We start from the raw sequence: 19,469 nt of genomic DNA, 5'->3' as shown, positions 1-19,469 counted from the left end.
AATCCTTTTTAAATTAAATTATTGAAATAAATTTACTTTTAAATGAAATCATAATTTTGTAAGCTGTAACTCTTTATATCCCCTTCGATTTTGCCTTGATGCTACTTTAGAAATTTGTTATTTTTGTAAAATTCATCTTTAAACAAAATATCTAAAACATAGACTCCCAGTGGTTGTTCTGGAAGAGCTTGCAGGGAGTTTGGTTTGGATCCACATTCGTTGCTGTATTTGCATGCAAACACAGTTGTAAGTCATAACGCAGTGTGTGGTAATGGCACTCACAGTATGAAGGAATTGTTCATTACCATAAGGATAACTTATTCCAGCTTATATACTTTACAGTGGGAGAGAGGAGGAGACACTGTGCCCGGCTGAGCTGGGTGTTCTCTCATATCAGTGCATAATGGGCAATATGAAAACTCGGCAGGAAGCAGCGCTTAATCTCTGTGTTTTGGTAACTTTCTCAGCAAAGTAGAAGACATATTTTCATCCATTTAACAGATTTCATTCTGCTTCATTAAAGATTATTGTTGTTTGACTATGTGCAAGCAAAGTTGTGGCAGTTCTTTCTCTTTGTAATCTTGTGATAAAAAGAAGCATTGACAAAATAAGGAACAGCTAGATGGGGGACAAGCCGAGCGTGCACAGGGATGTGGTTTTATCACATCTGAGCTTTCGCTTGTTTTTATCGCCAGACACGTGAAGATTCTCACCTGAATTATCTGTTTCTGTCTTCTACTGACACCTCCTGCATTACACGTTCACAATAAGGATAAAAAAAAAGGTGGCCTAAAAATAAACTCCTTCCAGAAGGTCAAAGCATGTAGAAAAAAAAACCCTCTTTGAAGCTTTGCATTTAAAAATAACACCTCTGTTTTGAAATGTGCTGCCAATTTTACACACAAGCAGCGGCATTTCAGATCAGGTTATTAAAGGAAAAGCGACAGTTGGTTAGTAGATATTTGTGCTCTCTGTGTATGCTGGATAATCCCTGCGTGTATCTGTTGCTTGCTTTCTTATCCTTTGTTTTCCCTGGCACCATTTGCACTGTTTTACCCTAATCTGTTCCATGCTGTTCACATTTCACTTTGTCCCAGGCTGATTAAGTCTTTGCTTTCACTTGCGCTGCTTGTCAGGTCTTTAACCCCCCTTACATCATTGTGCTGTCTGCAGTTTCTCCTTCTCGTAATCAAAATGATTTATAGGTGGCTACAGGCTTCTCTCCCTTGGGAACATCCCCCAATCCTCTTTCGAGTAAAGTCGAGGGAAAAACAAGAAACTAGAAAATTTATGCTAATAAATTAGGCTTTTTATCGAGTTGGGTTGCATTGTAACAGAAATATGTTTCATATCTGGCTGTTAAGCTATTGAAAGAATAATAGTCATCTGTTGATCTTCAGCTGCTAGATCTTCGCTGCACCATGACCTTCCCCTCTGTCCTACTATCTTTTTGCGCCGCACCTCCGTACCAGCGCTGTGAAAACTCTCAGCGTGTGTCATCTCTTACAGGCCGGCTCCTTGAACTGCTTTCAACCTTCTTCCCCTTTGTCTCCCTCCCACCTCTGTTCCCTCGACAAGAAATGCGTGAAACGTTACCATCATCCATCATGTGTATACACACCCCTCACTAGTGCTAAAAATAAACCCCTATTAGTAGCAGTTGGAGTGTGTGGGCGTGTGTGTGTGTGTAAGTAGAGAGGACAGAGAAAAATAATCCAATGCAATCTGCATAAAAGAAGAGAAAAATCTGCAACATAAAGCATGGCTCTGTAGCAGCTGATAAGATTTGAATGAGACCTTGAGTCTTGCTATACATTATTTGGCTAGATGGTATGCTGAAGACCTAAATCAGAGCTTTAAGGAGGGTGTTTTAAAGTCATCTTGACTTTTAGTGGCCGTCTGAACGTTCAGAGGGCGGCAGTAAAAGCAAAGGATCGAAACCATTCAAGACGGTAGCATGATTATTGGTGGTTGCGCCACATTAACCGATATGTCCTTCAGACATGTTCTAACCACTGTATCTCATAGTGATATTACTTTAACTTGCATTCAAAGCTAAACTATATTTAAAGAAGGAGGGCATTAGAGGTTTTTTACAGCTTTATATCATTTATAATGTTTTTCACTCATCAAAAACACACCTGGATTGTTGCTTTAATTCTTTCATGCATGTTTGGGAAATCCTTAAATCTCCCATAGGAACCATTCAGGGGTGCCTAATCTCTTGGTGGAACTGAGCGCTGCCTTTTTGATGCAACTCCTCCACAGAGCTGCAGTTTCCAGCCGAGCTTCTGCCTTGCAGAGAACCCCTTCACCTGGGCGCCCATTCAGCTCCATCAGACTAGTGGCAGCAGTAATTAGCTAACACCCGCTGGAACTTTGCACCTGCTGAGCTTGTCATGCAAAGTGCTTCTCAGTTCAATGTACAATTTACTGGAGGAGCAATGTTGTAAGGACATATAAGGCGGAGTGTGGGAAAGAGCAAAAGCGATTAAAGAGACAGAAGCCCGATTTCAAGGCATTAAATTGTAAAGTAAAATTTCTTTTGAGCTATGTTTGAGATATACAAAATTATTATAACAACTGATGGTAACATAGTTACTTGACTGCTGTAAAATGGCACCATGTGCCTGGAAAATACATAGTACTGCCACTTTAAAAACATGTGGTTGAGCAGAATATATCTCAACTTGACTGATGAATGAAGAACATTTGTAAAAACTCACAATGGGTCTTTGTCACCGAAAGCAGCAAGGACCTAATGTGCTAGCTGTGAATCTTGCTGTGAGCTGTGAAGCAGCAGAGTGTGATCACAGTTCAGTTTCGGTTTAGTTGGTCATGTGAAGGTTTTCTCTGTGAAACGACAACAAAAAAATGTGTAATTGAGCCTTTTCAGGCTGATGAGGTTTGCATTGAGATTTTGTTGTGTACATTGAAGGGATATAGTCTCAAACATTGATTGTAAATACAGTGTTTGTGTCTCTGTCCATGGTGCTGAAATACAATATCACTTAGAAATAATTTATGCCAAAAAGTATTTACTAATATTGTTCACATCAGTTGTGTTAGTGATATAAATTTCAGTATTAAAGCTATTATTGTTTTAATGGGAATAAGTATAATGTTTGCACTCTCCCACTTTGCAGTGAAAAAAATAATTATGTGTAAAGTCTAAATCAAAACAAATAAAAATATTTTTTTATCTAGTAAAAATCAAACTGAAACTGAACAGTTTTTAAATTAATTTTCTCACAGGTTTCAGTTTGCTTGTACAGGTTATTACAAATATTAATGTCACATTGAAGGTGATTTTTTTTTTCTTGCTTATTTGTTCTATTGTTCCTTTTTATGTTACAAGAACCTGGTAGGACATTTTAAGAGGATAGTTTAAAATACTAATAAAACGCATTACATTTTGATGTTATAACATAAGGCAATGTATAAAGGTTAAAGGAGTATTATTATTTTTGCAAGGCACCATATACCTCCCCCTCAATTGTCCTGTATGATCTGCATCCATACTGAAAATCTTGTTTTCTAAGTTCTTGTAGCATCTCCGTGCATTACTCACTTCCTGCCATCTTCTCCTTTTGTTTGTGACATCACAATAATCACAAACAGTTTCAAAGGTTTTAGAAACAGTTTATAATGTGACTTTGATTTTAAGATTTTTGATAAGAGATCAGTATAATCAAGCGTTGACAACGTTCGTTGTCAAATGTCAGTTTAGCTTTAACAGGAACTTTTAAGACACTTCTAAGAGACTTGTGAAGAAGGAAAAACTCAACAAATGCCATAAAGATATCAGGTCATCTTTTTTTAAAGCAATATAATACAACAAAGACAGCAAAGATTACAGTGTGATGAATCATCAGTGGATTATTGTGATTTCTGAAGCATTGCTATATGTATATTTTGAGTGATCAGCAGGCCTGGTGTGAAAAAGAGACATTAGCTGAAAATGTTCAAACATTGTAGCGTATTGTGTCAGAATGAACATGCTCGTTTCCACACAAGCCTGTCTTCATAAAAAGCTCTGGATTCAAAGTTCAGAATATTCAGTTTAAACCTTAATGACTCCTTTCCAATTTTTCAGTTTTCAGGGGGAAATTTTTAGTAGCATTTTGATAAATAATTAATTTTCTAATCATCTTTCTCCAGCCAGCCCCTTCGTCATTAAAGGCTAACTTACTCAAGGGAAGTGTATCTTCCACCCTTTCATTGACAAGCCTCTCTGGCAGGTGGATAAATCTGCAGCTAACTATAGTTTTTCAGAGCAATGGATGTATCTAAGCTAACTGAAGCTATTGAACACCACAGGAATCTTTCAGTTACACTCCCACTGTTGTTCGAACAATGTGTGTATGCCTCTTTCTTGCAGCTTAAGGTCTGATTGCATGCTGATTTGCAGATGGCAGGAGGAGCACCTGAAAGTAGAGCTGTCAAAGCCTTTTAATAGTCTGTTATGTAAAAAGAAAAAAAAAAAATCATATAAGTATATTTTTAACATTTACAATATTACAGCTTTCAGGCATTGTTTTATGTGCAGAATCCACCCTGTGGGTTACTGAAAGAGAAGGTTGGATAGGAGGACTGATAAATGCCTACATAAATATGCCAATGAATATACAATTATTATACAGTTGCATAAAAAATGCAAAGCATTATTATTATATATTTGTTTATTATCTGTCACATATAATGACTTCTAATTTTGTGTCTGATGGTAAAGTGAAATTCTTTTGGCTATTTCTTCAGTGAGACTTGAAGAGGATGTGAGGGATTCTGTATTAATTATTATTGTGTGATTGTGAGTTTTCCTAGCAAATCATGGCATGGCAGTTTGCATTCCAGACCAAACTGACTGAAGGCCTTGACACAAACAGCAAAAGTTTTGATCTTTCTGTAAAGGTTTGTTATGGTGGAAATTGGAATTAAGAAACTTTAACACTCCTGACTGGCAAGTTCAGAAATTGTCATCAAGGATGATAAAAACCTTGATTTACACTATTTCATGGGAGAATTCAATTGCATAGGCAACGTTTGACCGAATGAGGTCAGCAGTGAGAGAGTTTTAGGCAAACTAATATGATTTTGGTGCTAGTCACACTTGAAGCAGCCTTAGATGTTTTGAATATTTAAAACGCTGCAGAATTAACATCACAACTTGTAAGACATTATACCACAAATATGCTACAAAACCATTGTTACAAAGTTCTCCAATGACCACAAATGTAGCAATGACCTCAGAATTTCCTAATCTCTTGCAATACCATGCAGACGTTCTCTCTACACTACTGAAGATTCCTTAAACTCGGCATGTTAAATACCTGCAGGAGCTCCACCACCAGGGTGAATTGATCCATTTTCTGATTCATTCAGTTGTTCAGTTGTTTCTTGCAACACTTTTGATTCGTCTTTCTTTCACCCCGTTTATGGCTTAGTTTATGTGCTAGTGTCAGCACAGGAGTGCTTATAAATTAAAAACATTGTGATATCTCTTAGATTTCTGGCACATTTTTTAAGTCAGAAACATCAACTGAAAAGCTTTTTAAAGCTGGACTTTTCAACTTGAAAACGTTTTATCTTTAGGATTTCACTAAAGCAAGAATAAAAACCATGAAAACCAAAAACTAAGTGCTTTTTCCGGTCTGTCAATCCGTGTCTTTGACTGTTAATAATGGACCGCAGTGGACAAATACAAAGGGTGCCCATTGGTTCAATCCACCTGGGATGTTGGTGATTAGAGGCATTAAAAGTCTGTCGAGTTCCCGCTGGGACTGAGCTGTCACATCCTGTTGGCCACCCTGGTGTGAGGAGGGCAGATCCTGGGCAGGAACAACCTTGAGAAACAGTTTGCTGACCTCTAGTCAGCATCAGAGAGACATCAAGAGAGAGTCAGGATATGTGGAAATAAAGGAAGACAGAATAGGGTGGATCATGACAATATGAGTGTGAGTAATGTGTGAAGTTGAGCAGAATGAAGTGAAACCAGGGAGAAGCTGAGCGAAGCAACAGAACTAAGTAACAAGAGCATACTGTGGTTGTGCAACATGTAAAACATAGGAAAAACAATGATTCTTATCAAGAAAAACTGAATATTTTTTACAAGAATAATAATTAAATAAATAGATAAATATCTGTCTTACAGAAAGACTCCATTACCACCGCAACTCTCGCAGCCATTTGGTGTCAGACTGATGTCACTTTTCCACTTCCTGTGAATATCTCACTTGCCTATCATTTTCCCAAGCAGCAGCTGTCTGTCACTTATTCCACTCTGCATCAGTTTGATGTCAGTCAGCCATGTTCAGCTGAAACACTTATATACTTATGATTGTGGGCTGGATTTTTTTTTTCTTTCTGTCTGATCATGTGTAAAACTCGTGCCTGTGTGTCACAGCTTTGAATGAGTCCTGTAGTCGGGGAAACGGGACAGAAAAAGACAAACATACCTGATCAGATTAAACTGAATTTTAAGAAATTTGATTAAACTGTTTCTACATGTATGAAATAACAGATTAACTGGGAACTTTAATTTGTAAAGGTGCAAAGAATAATCTTCATATCTGCTGCTTTGGGGTAGACGATGCTGTAGCCTTAAGTGTAGGTCGAAGAGTTTCTATAGTTTCTCAGTCATGTTACCATTATGCTGCAAGTTTGAATCATTTTAAAATACTTTTCTACAGATAATGTCCAGTTATCCTTAATTGCTTTCAGGGTCTGAGACCAGCCAATTAAACTTGACCCCCTCTCTCAGATTTAACCCAATCTGCTTTGAAACACATTTGGTGGTGATGATGTTCTGCTGCTTTTCTGATCGCTGCTTCCTCTGCCTGCTCTGTTAATTTAGGATGCAGTTGTGACATCCCTGTTCCATTTTCAGATGTTGAATTTAACATTTAATAGGGTTATAAAGCAAACTTCCAACTTTTGAGTATCTTACAGAGCACCAACTCTATATTAAACTTCTCCCAGAAGTTGAAAAATTTATTTTCTTTTTGAATTGAAGGTTGTGTTACTTTCCTATCTATTAAACCTTCAAGAAGTTCAAATCTGCTTTGTCTGTAGAACAGCATCAGAGTATTAATCTATAAAGACTTACCATAAGTTATTCTACTGTTTCCTTGTGATGTAGATGAGAAATGAAAGAAAAACCTCTGCTTTAGGAGAATTCCTTTGCATGAATAGATAATAGAATAGCCGTCTAATTATGCACATGTCTAACTAATAATAAACTGAAAGACAGTAGAAATGTACACATACATTCAAAAATTTAGAATATTAATGAAAAGTTTATATATTTCAGTAACTCAGCTTATAAGGAAAATACATATAGATTAATTCCACACAGGCTGATGTTTTAAAGCTGATGATAATGGTGATTTATTTCTTACAGTTAATGAAAACATGGCGTTTAAGATTAAAATATCCTATCAGACCAATACAAATATTGCTAATGCAGATGGTCTAATTAAAAAATATGTTTAATACCTACTTAAAGGTTGTTGATTTTAAAAGCAATATTTTATCTGACAAATAAGCCTCTTTGGAACTAATATTCTAATTCATTAAATGTGACTGTAAATGTTTTGACACGGAGATGACAGAAAACAGCAGTGACCTTTTCTTTCCAATTTTTAACATAAATCATTTCTCGCAGCTTATTTGTCCTTTCTGATTTTAATGATAGACAAACACATTTAAATCATGTTCATATGGAAAGCAAACTATATCCACATGAAAAATCTGTTGATCTCACATTTTTGTTCCAAAGGCTACAATCCCCTGGAAAGCCTGCCTGGGCAAATAAATATTTGATGTACATCAAAACTTTACATTTTTATTTATCACAAAAAAAAGTAAATCATTGCATCTTTGCTTTATTTTATTCTGCTTTCATTCTCATTTATTCCAACACCATCCTTGTTACCATCCTCCTTCTCCCTTCCTCACTGTCTGCTCCTCCCCGCTTCCTTTTCCAGGCAGGCACCTCGGTGTTGCTTCACACCCTCCTCTCAGTCGTGCTGCTGCGCTCAGCCTGTTCCTGCTCTCTTTTCTCCTGCTGTCCCACTGTTTTGTCTGCTTGTCTGTCTGCCAGTCTGCATGATGTCAGTTTGATTCCATCTCCATTTCCACAGATCCAAGCCTTTTGTGTGCCTTCATGTGCCAGTACACACACAAACACGCACACGCGTATGGGTATGCGTGATCTCATCAGTTCCCACCTCCGGTTCTCCAAATTTGATTCCTCTCAGGGTTATTTATAACTGTAAGGCCCTCTACACTCTGTGTAACACGTCATGACCTGTGTCCCTGCCTTGCTTTTCTGAGGGGGCGAAAGAAAAAAAAAAAAAAAAAGAGGACATCACACTTAAAAGCAGTTTTTTCAGGTGTGATTGTCCATCTGTGTCCTGTCAGCAGTAGATTTTCAGGAATCACAGGAAACATTTGCTCTCCTGCCATTCTTTTGAGGATTTTTAGTGGAGGTCTCCTTTTAAAAACCTTTTTTTTCCCTGGAGGATCTGATACTGTAGCACTTTATGTGTAGATGTGTTTCATAATTATTTTCTCCAATCTAATAAGAATCCCACTCACATAAATAAATTAATATCCACAAAAGTCTGGATGACTTACCTGTAAAGTTAATCATAATCAGTCATGTGCTGCTTCCCTTTCTTCTCATTCACTTTTTACTATTAAGTGTGAGCTGCATCAGAAAATTGAATCCACTCCCTGATGAGCTTTTAGAGTACTTGGTTTTATTTTGCGTATTGATATTGTCTTTACACATTGATTTTTCTACTGAATACTAAAGATGAACCAATCAACCAGAGTTTTGCGTAGAGCACTTTTTGTACAATCAAAGGTAACACAACTGCCTTTAGAGAAATAAAGATGAGAAAAAAACCTCCAAAATGATTCAAAACCCAAAAGGATAAAATGAAGAAACTTTGTCATTTGATATTCAGCCTTATTGCTAGGTGTTGATGTCATCTTGGGGTCAAGTTTTTCTTTCGCTAGTTTATTAAACAAACCAAAGGTGAGGTATGGAAAAACCAAAGCTTTAGAAGTACAAAATAGTAACAGAGGGAAGCAACCAGCTCTCACTGGCCTAATTCTCTGCGGTGGCACCCTGAATGAGCAGCTAAAATACATCTGTGGTTTGCACCCAGAATAGGTTTTCTACAGTTTTTCATTTTTTTTAAGTTGGCATCAATTGAGCAGCTTCTACTTCCATTAAGTAATAATACACTGCATATTTACTCTCTTTATCTGATTCCTTTAAGGGTATGAAGAAAGAGTCACTGCAGCTACAAATCAGGTGAAAATGTATTTTTAATTTGCAGACAGCAGGTAACATAAAGCTAGCCATAAAATAAGAAAACTAGAAAAGTGACGCTGAGAATTCCTGTTTGTTCAGATAAGGTTGAAAAAGTAAAATATTCTAAAAAAAGTAGCATCTTTATTATCTTTCTTTTACAACAGAGGGCTAGCTTTGAAGAGGATTTTAATATTTATTATTTGGGCGTGAACTCCTTTAAAAGATAACCCCACAGTGTGAGCTTGTTTTGTTTGTGTCTCTGCAGAATACTAATGAGCAGCGAAGCCTGCACAGCCATGATAATGGAGTTTGTCATGTTCTCAGTGCATGTAATATCAGGCCATTGAAGTGCTGAAACTTGAATATATATATATAGGCCTGTCGCGATAAACGAGAAATCGATTAATCGTACGATAAATTAAAACTATCTACGTCATTTTAATTATCGCCGTTATCGTCTCTTCCAGCCTTTTTCTCTTTCTGTTGATGACACTAAATGAAAAAGGCTAAACTCCGGTGCTCGCCACTGACCCTCCCTTCCTCATTTCCTTAGTGTAATGCCCAGCGCACACTACACCATCTTAGTGCTGTCGGTCGATTGTCGGCCCATTTTCAAAATCTGAGACCACACATTAGCCGACAGAAATCCTAGGTATAACGGTTCCAATGGCTGGCTACAAGTCCAGCTAACTAATTTTAAAATCAGGCATTAATCAATGCTTTACTACAATCTATCTGCAACGCATGTGGCTCTAGTGTCAGCGTAACGTCCTGACTGAATGAAAATCATTAGAACCGATTTATGTCACGTTAACGAAGAACAGCTGAAAAGGTAATGGGTTCATCAACTGCGTAGCGATTTCGCTCCAACTCCTCCCCTCGTCATTTCTATATTCTTTGTACAAAATGTTTTATAACCATTAATGTTGTTTCCACATATCATCTCCAATGTCCGCTGGACTTCGGGTTGCGCCGTGTCAGCTGTTTGGGATTCCCCTCGGTAATTTCCCCTCAGAAAGCGCGGAGCAGAATCCGGCTTTCTGATTGGCTACCTGTCACATTCAACAGGCTGCGGTAACGATCCCAGTGGGGAAAACCCCTGATTTAGATTGGAGGGGCCACAACGATCTAGCGTAACACACCACACACTACAGGATGATCACAAGAGACAATCTTAGTACGATAAAAGTTCTAAGATTGTCATAAGGGGAAAATGTAGGTGTGAACTAACGTGCAGTGTGAACTATTGCATCAGGTAGTCGATGTGCCCATCTTCTCTATTTAAATCTAAGGATTACTGAAGGGCAATATGGTAAACAGACTTTATAATCTGAACTCTTTTGGCTGAATGCAGTATTTATTTACACTTTGGCTTTATGTTATTTATTTTTTATTCAAGTACATGTTTGCTAATGGAGACTGAGAATCAATTTTATTTTTATTTTTGGTTGTTTTGTTTATTTTGTTTATCAGTTCCAGTGTTGGGTGTTCTTTTTAAAATAAAGTGCATCTATCTTTGGCAGGAAATCGCATGCATTATTACGTCATTTCCATTAAATCAGTGTAAAAAGGTCTTCAAACAATACTATCGTCTATCGCAATAGTTTTTTGAGACAATTAATCGTTCAGCAAAATTTGCTATCGTGACAGGCCTATATATATATATATATATTCATACATATATATATATATTCATACATGGATCAATAAGTTAACCATGAGAAAGAATAGAAGTTCATGTTGTCTCTATAACATGGGAACATGTTAGGATTTTGTAGTTGTGTGCCTCCATGGCTAGAGGATTGATGCTGTATGTTGTGTCCATGGCGATGCAATCAGCCTGCCTCTGCTGATTTCAGGTGTTCTTGTTGTCTTTGGTGACAGCTGACAGGTTTAATCACAATACACCAATTGACCGAATCTTGTCCTCTTCTTCGCTCTTCTCATCCACTCCCTCCACTGTTAGTGATTAAATCTTTCTTTCTGGTGTGCACAACTTCTTCAGCGTAATAAATGAATTCTGTGAATGGGTGAAATTCTTCTTCCTTCCAATGCATTTTTATCAAAGTTGTGCTTCCCTCTGTGTCTTTGCAGCATGTGTATCAAAGGTTGATTTGTCCTCTGCTATTGGTTGGATCACTTTATACTTTTTGATTTGCTGCTGATTCAGCACCACGTCATGTCCGACGTCCATGTTGTCATTGCCCTGTTCTTCACTTGGCCATTCAATTGGATGCTACTGCATGGACTAGATGTCTGGCACCGTGTCCTTAAATTGATTGGTGTGAGGAGACTGAAGGGGTTCTTCATGGAGTAATTGGGAGCCTGTATTTTGTCTTCATTATAAATTAGGATAAACATTATGCTTTAAGTCTTAAACACTAATTATTTAAAACCAATAAACTCGTAGATTCTCAATTATTGTCTTTCCAACACACGGCTTTTCTACATTTTCTAGTGAAATGACAGAGATATAGATCTTTTTCAAAACTTCTGCATACTTTTAACACCTTAGTTAATAAGTAAATCATATTTGAAGGAATTCTCAAATAAATCTTTAATGTGTCTCTCTGTATGTCTATGTGTTTGCAAGTACGATAACGCAGTACATGTGACTGTATACTTGCTTTAACCTACACTGACCTCTACTGGAGGTTGATTAAAGCTGCATGAGGGTCATTTGACTACTTTGTATATTTTTAATTTACAGTTCTGTTATGACATTCTTCCCACAATCCAAGGCAGTCTAACCATTTTTTACCTGTCCAAATCACTTCTTTATTATTTTGTAATTCTCTTTTCTCTCCCACCACCTCCTAGTCTGTCTTACTCCCCCTTATCACCTTCTTTCCCATTCTCTTTCTTCTCACCCAGTGGGCACCTGCTCTCTTGCACTGTAAGATTCAAAGTTCACTCATTCTGCATTTGATTCATGAAATAAATAAAACATTGTTCATTTCCAACCTAGAGTACATGCCAGGGTGAGTTTTTGTAGCTTCCTCCCAACATTTTTAGTAGCTGTGTTTCCAGTTCCTGTTGCAGAGCTCAGTGTTTACATGCTCTGCTGCTTGCACCAGCCCACGGTGTATCCTGATGCTTTGTGTGCTGCCATGAGCCGTAACTAACGCAACAACGAGCCAGACACACTGCTGTAGATCCAACAGCAGCGTGTCTTTCATTCAAGATATGAATGAAAGGCTATATATTGGCTGGCTGATTGGTTACTTTTTCACCCACTTCTTCCATAACGTTGTGAATGAAAAACAAAGTGTACCTCATCAAAGGAGTCCATGCATGAATGCATGTGTTTGCATAATACGTGGGGAAAAAATCCATATGCAGAGTATGTCATGATGCCAACAGGAGGTGAAGGATGACAGCACTGCTGATTACCTGAACCAACATGTCAAACAACTGAAAGTCATGTTGATGCCCAGCGACCATTTTTTAGATGAGAGCTTTTCTGTTGCTGTTTGTTCTAGGCAGCCCTGAGGAGGGCAGTGGAGGCTTTACGTCCTTATTTTTATGTTGATTTTTCCACTGTCTTTCTGGCTGGTCATGAAGAAAGGTGAGAAGCGCTTTTATTGTAAATTAGAGGGTTAATGGAGCAAATTAGATGCCCAGAGACTTTAAAAATTCCCACGTTGTGAAATATGTTGTAGTAATTTTAAGAAATCTTTATGGAACTTCTATGTCAGATCTCTGGAGTAACTTATTTACAGTCCTTTCATGCATTACAATAACAAGCTGCAATGTGTCTTATTGTTATCTTATGTAAAAGACCCACAATAAGTAAATTAAAAGTAAGTTGGATAAATCTTATCTGTCAATACTTTAGAAGTAGAATCAATTTTAGTTGTCACACTGGATGGACTGTGTTTGTGAACATTAATGTTCAAGTTTGTGCTCAGGGTTGTTTAAGCTGCTGGAAGTTGAACTTTTGCCCTCATCCTAAATCTTTTGCCGCCTCCAACAGGCTTCTGTCCTTGATTGTCCTGTAGTTGACCCTCCTTATTATCTCTCCAGGACATAAATGGTTCCTTGTCCCTGCTAAAAGGATAAAACTTTCATAGTATAAGGCTGCTGCCACCATGCTTTGTTGCTGGGTTGGTATGATTTCTGAGTTACGTTTTTGCCTCATAAAGTGTTTTGCACAATAGCTAGGGCCTTTAACCAGAGGCATTTCTTTCACTTGTTTGCTGTGCCTCCTACTAAACCTGTGACAAATGAGACTTTTTTTTTTTCATCTTTCTGTTAACAATAGCTTTCTTCTTCCAACTCTTTCATGAAGGACAGTTTTACAGAGTTCACAAATTGTCCTATTGACAATTTCTTTGACCTATGATCGCTGCACCTTCTCCAGATTCATCCTGGGCCTCCAAGTGACTTCTCCAGTTGATTCTCTTATTGCTAGTAGATGAAAGCCTAGTCATATATCGGTAGTTTAGCAGTTGTGCCACACTCTTTCTGTTTTCTGACGATAGAAAACAGATGTGGAGAAGTTGAGACATTGTTAATAATCGAGCCCTGTTTTAAATCTCTCCACAATGCTCTCACTGATCTGTCTTTATAGTGCTTATTTATTAATGTTGTCTCATAAATCTTTGAAAACAGCTGCACTTATATAGAGACTCTGGATTATGTAGTACTGCATTTTGTTTCGGATTATAATACTGGAAGGGGCTAAGCATTTCAGTTTTTCATTTGGGAATGATTTTTGAAGTTGTGTAACCTTTTTCTTCAATATTCCTCTGCTTCGTGTGGGCCTATATATCACATATAATTCAGATAAAGTACTTTGATGTTTGTGATTGTGATGTGACAAAATAAGAAGAAAGTCAGAGGGTGTAAATACTTTTGCACCGCTCTGTGTTTTACACAAAACACTAAGCAGGGAGGAAAGAAAATTGTAACTGTTAAAAGCTTTGTTCAATTGGTTGATGCCAAGACTGAATGGTATGAATAAATATAAATATATTGATAAATCGTAAGCATTACTTGTTCTTAGTTATAACCCTAACTAAGAACATAAAGGTGCTGTGGTATCTTTATGTGCTTCACAGTGTCTGATCTTTGCTCTACATGTCCACTAGATGTCCTTGTCCACCTCAGTAACCTTTAGTTTCATTTGAATCACCTCTTCAATCGTATTGTACCATGTTTTATTGATGTTGTGTGAGAGTGATCACAGTGAGATGTCGCCTTTGGCTAAAGAGAATATTATTACTGTAGATTGATAGGAAACATTTTATTAAGCTGTGTGATGGCAGAATAATTAAAATGTACCTTTTTGATCACGGCAGTTCTTTGTTTTTCAGACTCTATTCTTGTTTTCAGTGAAGCATTACTGAAGCAAAAATTAACACTGATGACATTAAGTTAGAATAATCTGGGGAAAGAGGGTTTACATTTAAGGCTCTAATAGAGCAAGAGTCAACATTAACACATCATCTGTTTAATTTTAACCTTTAGTGGTGAAGATATCAATTTATTTTACATGGCATGCCTGTTGTTTTATTTTTCTGTAGTAAATTCTTAGTTACTGCTTCAAGTTAAAATCCACCCACCTAACATAATCTTCCTATTTGCCAACCTACTGATTCAAAACATTTCCCCGAGGCCTTAAGCTTGACACACACTAACAGTACATGTAAGCACTGACACATCAATACAGCCATTTGCTGTAGCGCCATAAAACCCTTAAACCCACCAGCACAAATGTGAACGACAACCTCTACAGTTCAGCTCTTATCAATTGATCTGTTTACCCCCAGAGCTCCCATCTCAGAGCATCTTGAAGTATATTTAGCAGCAGAATAAATTTGGAAAAATCAATAAGGAGCCTGGAAAGGAAAGGAAGTGTACAGATTTCTTTCTTAAAACTGAGCTCCACACATTTTAAAGGGTGTATTGGAAAAGTAACAGATGTGGTGCTTTAAAAAGTTTTAAAAGCATATGGTTTTAAAACATATGGTTTTTATAATAAAAATTGATGACAGAAAAGCTCTTTTTAACCTGAGATGAACTCATGTAGGTCTACACAAAAAAACTCACACTTTCCCACAAATGCAGAATGTCTTTTCCTCATGGTTGTTTAGGAAATGAGAAGCTCATTGCATCAGCTGGGGTTAAAAAAACAAAAAACAAACTTGTACCAGCTAGAAGACAATTGTCCATGGAATAACTATCCAACAGGAACCTCATACCTGCATGCATGTGGCAATTTATTTTTTTGTTTTGGCCAGGCAGTGTACAGATATATGTATGCATGTGTGTACATGAAGTTTTAGAAACTACCTCCAAACTCTATATAACAGCGTTTACTTAGATTGAATGATGGAATATTATTCTGTAGTTTCAATACCCAAATGTGTATATGTGTATTTTTGGACCTGTTTTAACTTCAGGTAACATTCTGTGGTCAGCAACAGATGGGTGAGGGACAGCTTTGAATAACTTAATTCTTCACTCAACTAGTGAAAACTAGGATCCTTCCAGGACTTTCACTTGCATCACTTTAAAGAAACGTTAAAGTATTGCAGGAATGCGATGGAAAATTTTTGTTGTTTTCAAATTGCAAGTCCTGAAAACCTTAGCATATTTCATTGATGGTAACTGGCTCTTACCTTTCAGACAATTTAGCTCTGGTACAAGCTTTTTGTCTTTATAGACAATAAACTTGTAATTAGACAAGTTTGTCTATTGAAAGAGCCAATTGGGTTTTTATTGAGTGTATATATTTTTAGACTCCTTTTTGTTAAATTTTCTCCCAACTCTTTTTAGTGTGTGCCCTGTATAACAAAGGGCTGTTTTAGTTTCTTTGCACACCGCTGATCTTTCTGTAAAGGATGAATGTAGAGTGGTAAATCAAAGCTGATGCACCTCTTAACAAGAACTGCAAGTAGTTGCAGAGCTGCATCAATGTTGTATTTATGTAAACAAATAGATCCCACAGCAACAGTTTCCACTCCTCTAATCAGGCAACACAAACAGCACCTCCTCCTTGTAATCACTTGTCAGACTTCTGAAAATACATCTCCTTCTTGCAGTTTTGCTGAAAGGTGGAGGAGAAAGTGTGATGTGTGCAGCAGTAGAGGACACATCTGCAGATCCAATTTTCCGTGGTGACAGCCTGAATGAGGTGAAAAAGCCTCCAGGAGGGGACAGATGCTGGTGGTTAATAAAGAATAGATGTCTTTTTCCCCTGAAAACAGAGGAATGTGATCTTAGCAACTCTTGAACATGTCCTTCCTTTGTTTTTTCATGTTCTGTCTGACTTTTTCCATTTCTTTGGCAATGAAATGCCCTTTCCCTCTGTTTCACTCCACCTTTGCATCTCTCCAATCAAATGAAAAATCTTCAGTACGTAAATAGGAAGGAAAATCATTTCTAACCAACAGGTTAGGCTCAGATTTCACATTCTGCTGTCACTGTCTCTGTTGTGAGTGTGTGCTTTGGTATCACTGTGTGTACATTTATTGTTTCTGCAATCTTAGCTCTGCGTTAGCACAGCCCGTATACATTATGGTTATAGAGTGAAGAGATAAACTTCATGGTGTCTGGTTACCTTTGCGCTGAGTATGAGGATATTGAGTTCACACAGAAGTAGTTTTTCTGTCACCTTGTCTGACTTGTGTTTATATTTGTGCAACTTTCGGTAGACATTAGGATGACCCACACGGTACTCTTCTGTTTATTAGACATTGCAATGCTATAATGAGGTACAGTCTTGAATCACCATATCTTAAATAAGCCAAAGGAATCTCAAGAAAGAAAATCCTCCAGGGATCTGAATTGATACGCAGCCTGTTAGCGAAGTTGCTACTTACTACCACAATTCTTCTCTCAAAAAACATTGAAAGCGAAACACACTGAGACAGTGAGACTCAGAAGGAACACATATTTGTCTCATTCTGTTATTTGTGCTGCACAAGAAGATACCCTCACATGAAGCCATGCTAGCAGGAAACATCAGATGGTGGTTGATGGCTTCAGCTTGCATGGATTCCTATTGATATGTATTTGTCCATGCAACACTACAATCTGACTGACTGACAGTGGTAGGGTGCTTTATGTAAAAAATAATCACATAACTTATTATTCTACAGTTTCACTAAACTGGAATGAGTGTGCATGTCTGTTTGTCCTTTACAAGTATGGTAAAACTGCAAACCAGCCAAAACATGGCAGTCCACCTAAGCAGACAGGCCCGACATGTGCACATTAATTATAAAAGTGGACAACTGGTCTTAATGGAGTCAGGTTGTACAAAATCCTGAAAGTCTACCAGTTCTGATGATGTGCTGTGTTGTCATGGTTTCACCTAGAAACACATTTAACTTTCGTTTAACTCCGGAGGAGCTGCAGAATCATTGAAATCATACAAATGATCTCTAAAAGGTGGTTTCTTAAAAATTCTAAAGTCAAGCTTCCAGCAGCGAGTAGTTTATATTTATTTCTTTTATTAATATGATCTTAATTTAAAGTTGGTAATACTTAGTTAAAAGGTGACAGCTACTACAAAACGCAAAATTCCTTTCGAAAACCTATGCTTCCCTTCAGCTACACTGTCCCCTAAACGGTTACCACTGGCAGGAATTGTCTTCACTTTACAGTGAACTGTGTTGTGTCTGTGTCCCTTTGACCTCAGTTGTTTTTAATCTGGAAAACAAGATTTTGATTGAGACTAAGGTTTTTTGCAGAAATGAGTATTATCATAATCTTTGGCAAAAAGTATAACAAATGGAGATTTGTCGTTTGAAAAACAAGTATGAAATCTGCTCGTTTAATTTTGTTTTCACAAATCTCACCTACCCTTTCTGCATTGCAGGATCTATTAGTCAGTCTGGAAATAAGAGCGTTTTCCGCTAAACCTTTTAGTGTGGCCAATAAGGAAGTACACATGCATTTGACTCATAACCTATAGAGTGTGAAGGAAATAATATATATATATATATTTTTTTTAAATTAAAACAGTTGTGTATGCTACTTCATCATTCATATATCCAAATGATAATTCTGTTATAGTGAGAAAGGTTTAATGGTTCTATTTGTCCATATGCATTTTAAAATATGGAAACAAGAAACAGTTTGTTTCAGGCTTTTTTTTTTCAGGTTGTGCATCTCTAAAATTTGCCTTTCAGATGCCCTTATACTGTCATTTCACTAATGGTTAGAACAAAATTACAACTTGCTGCTTAGTGTCTTAAAGTTTCATCTTATAGTTCTGCCTAAATCCATTGCTGCTCTTTGCATATTTCCCACTATCTTAGACAGATGTTGAAGAAACCGGAGTATGATCCCCACGGCGGTGCATTCCAGCTGGAGTTGGGCTTAATTCTACATAAGTTCTGGTTTCAGATCAACAAATGAGTCTTTAGTTTGTGTAGAGGAGCTTGTAATTGATCAGTATTCATATCCCACAGAGAGAATTGCATCCTAACAGAGAACATCATGTGGAAATAATGGCTTCTTTCTCCCATAAACGAGACAAAGTTTTCCTAAAGACTCTGTTTGCAGCAGCTGTTGTCCCCAAAGGAAAAACTATACTTTTTCTCATTAGAATGAGCAGTGCTCAATTTAAGTTCCTTGGTTAGAGAAACAGTTTCATTACATTTAGAGTTGTCAAGCAGAGTTCACTGAACTTGTAAATATGCTGCTTTGAACAGATAATTTACTATATAAGCTAATAAAGTCTTACAATTTTAGTACGTTAGTATACGATGAAGCAGCTTTGATTTCTGTAGGATCAACCAAAGCTCTTTAAAGTTTAAATAAAACCCCTAAATTATATATTTTTTGTCAATAAACTGTCTAAATAGGTTATTTAGGGTTTTATTTTTAGGTTTCTGTGGGATTGTTTTGTGTCTGGAATGTTACTTAATATAGCAAGAAAATGTATAAGTATACAACAGTGCTTCCCTCCTCCTGACCACAACCCCAATTTTCCCCTCCAGTCCACACTTTGCCACACCCCTTCGTGTCTCAAGGCTCCACCCACCTTGCAGGCATTTCTCAAAATGTGTAAGGGCTATGCTTTCACATGGGGGCGAGTTGCACATTAATTTTCTTTCTAGTGTTTCTTCCTCATTTTGCATTAAATGTTCTCTTGAGGCCTAACAACGTTAGGTCAACGTAAGTTAAT

General features: G+C 37.3%; 1 protein-coding gene across 8 annotated transcripts in view; it reads left to right on the top strand.

The window, feature by feature from the left end:
* Positions 1-19,469, top strand: part of LOC122842291 (Kv channel-interacting protein 2) — a 105,018-nt gene that overhangs the window by 62,028 nt on the left and 23,521 nt on the right. The gene's annotated exons all lie outside the window — the stretch shown is intronic.

Source organism: Gambusia affinis, linkage group LG13 (genome assembly GCF_019740435.1).
Source record: "Gambusia affinis linkage group LG13, SWU_Gaff_1.0, whole genome shotgun sequence".
Lineage (NCBI taxonomy): Eukaryota > Metazoa > Chordata > Actinopteri > Cyprinodontiformes > Poeciliidae > Gambusia > Gambusia affinis.
The sequence above is the reverse complement of the archived record's forward strand: the minus strand, read 5'-3'. Positions and strand labels throughout refer to the sequence as shown.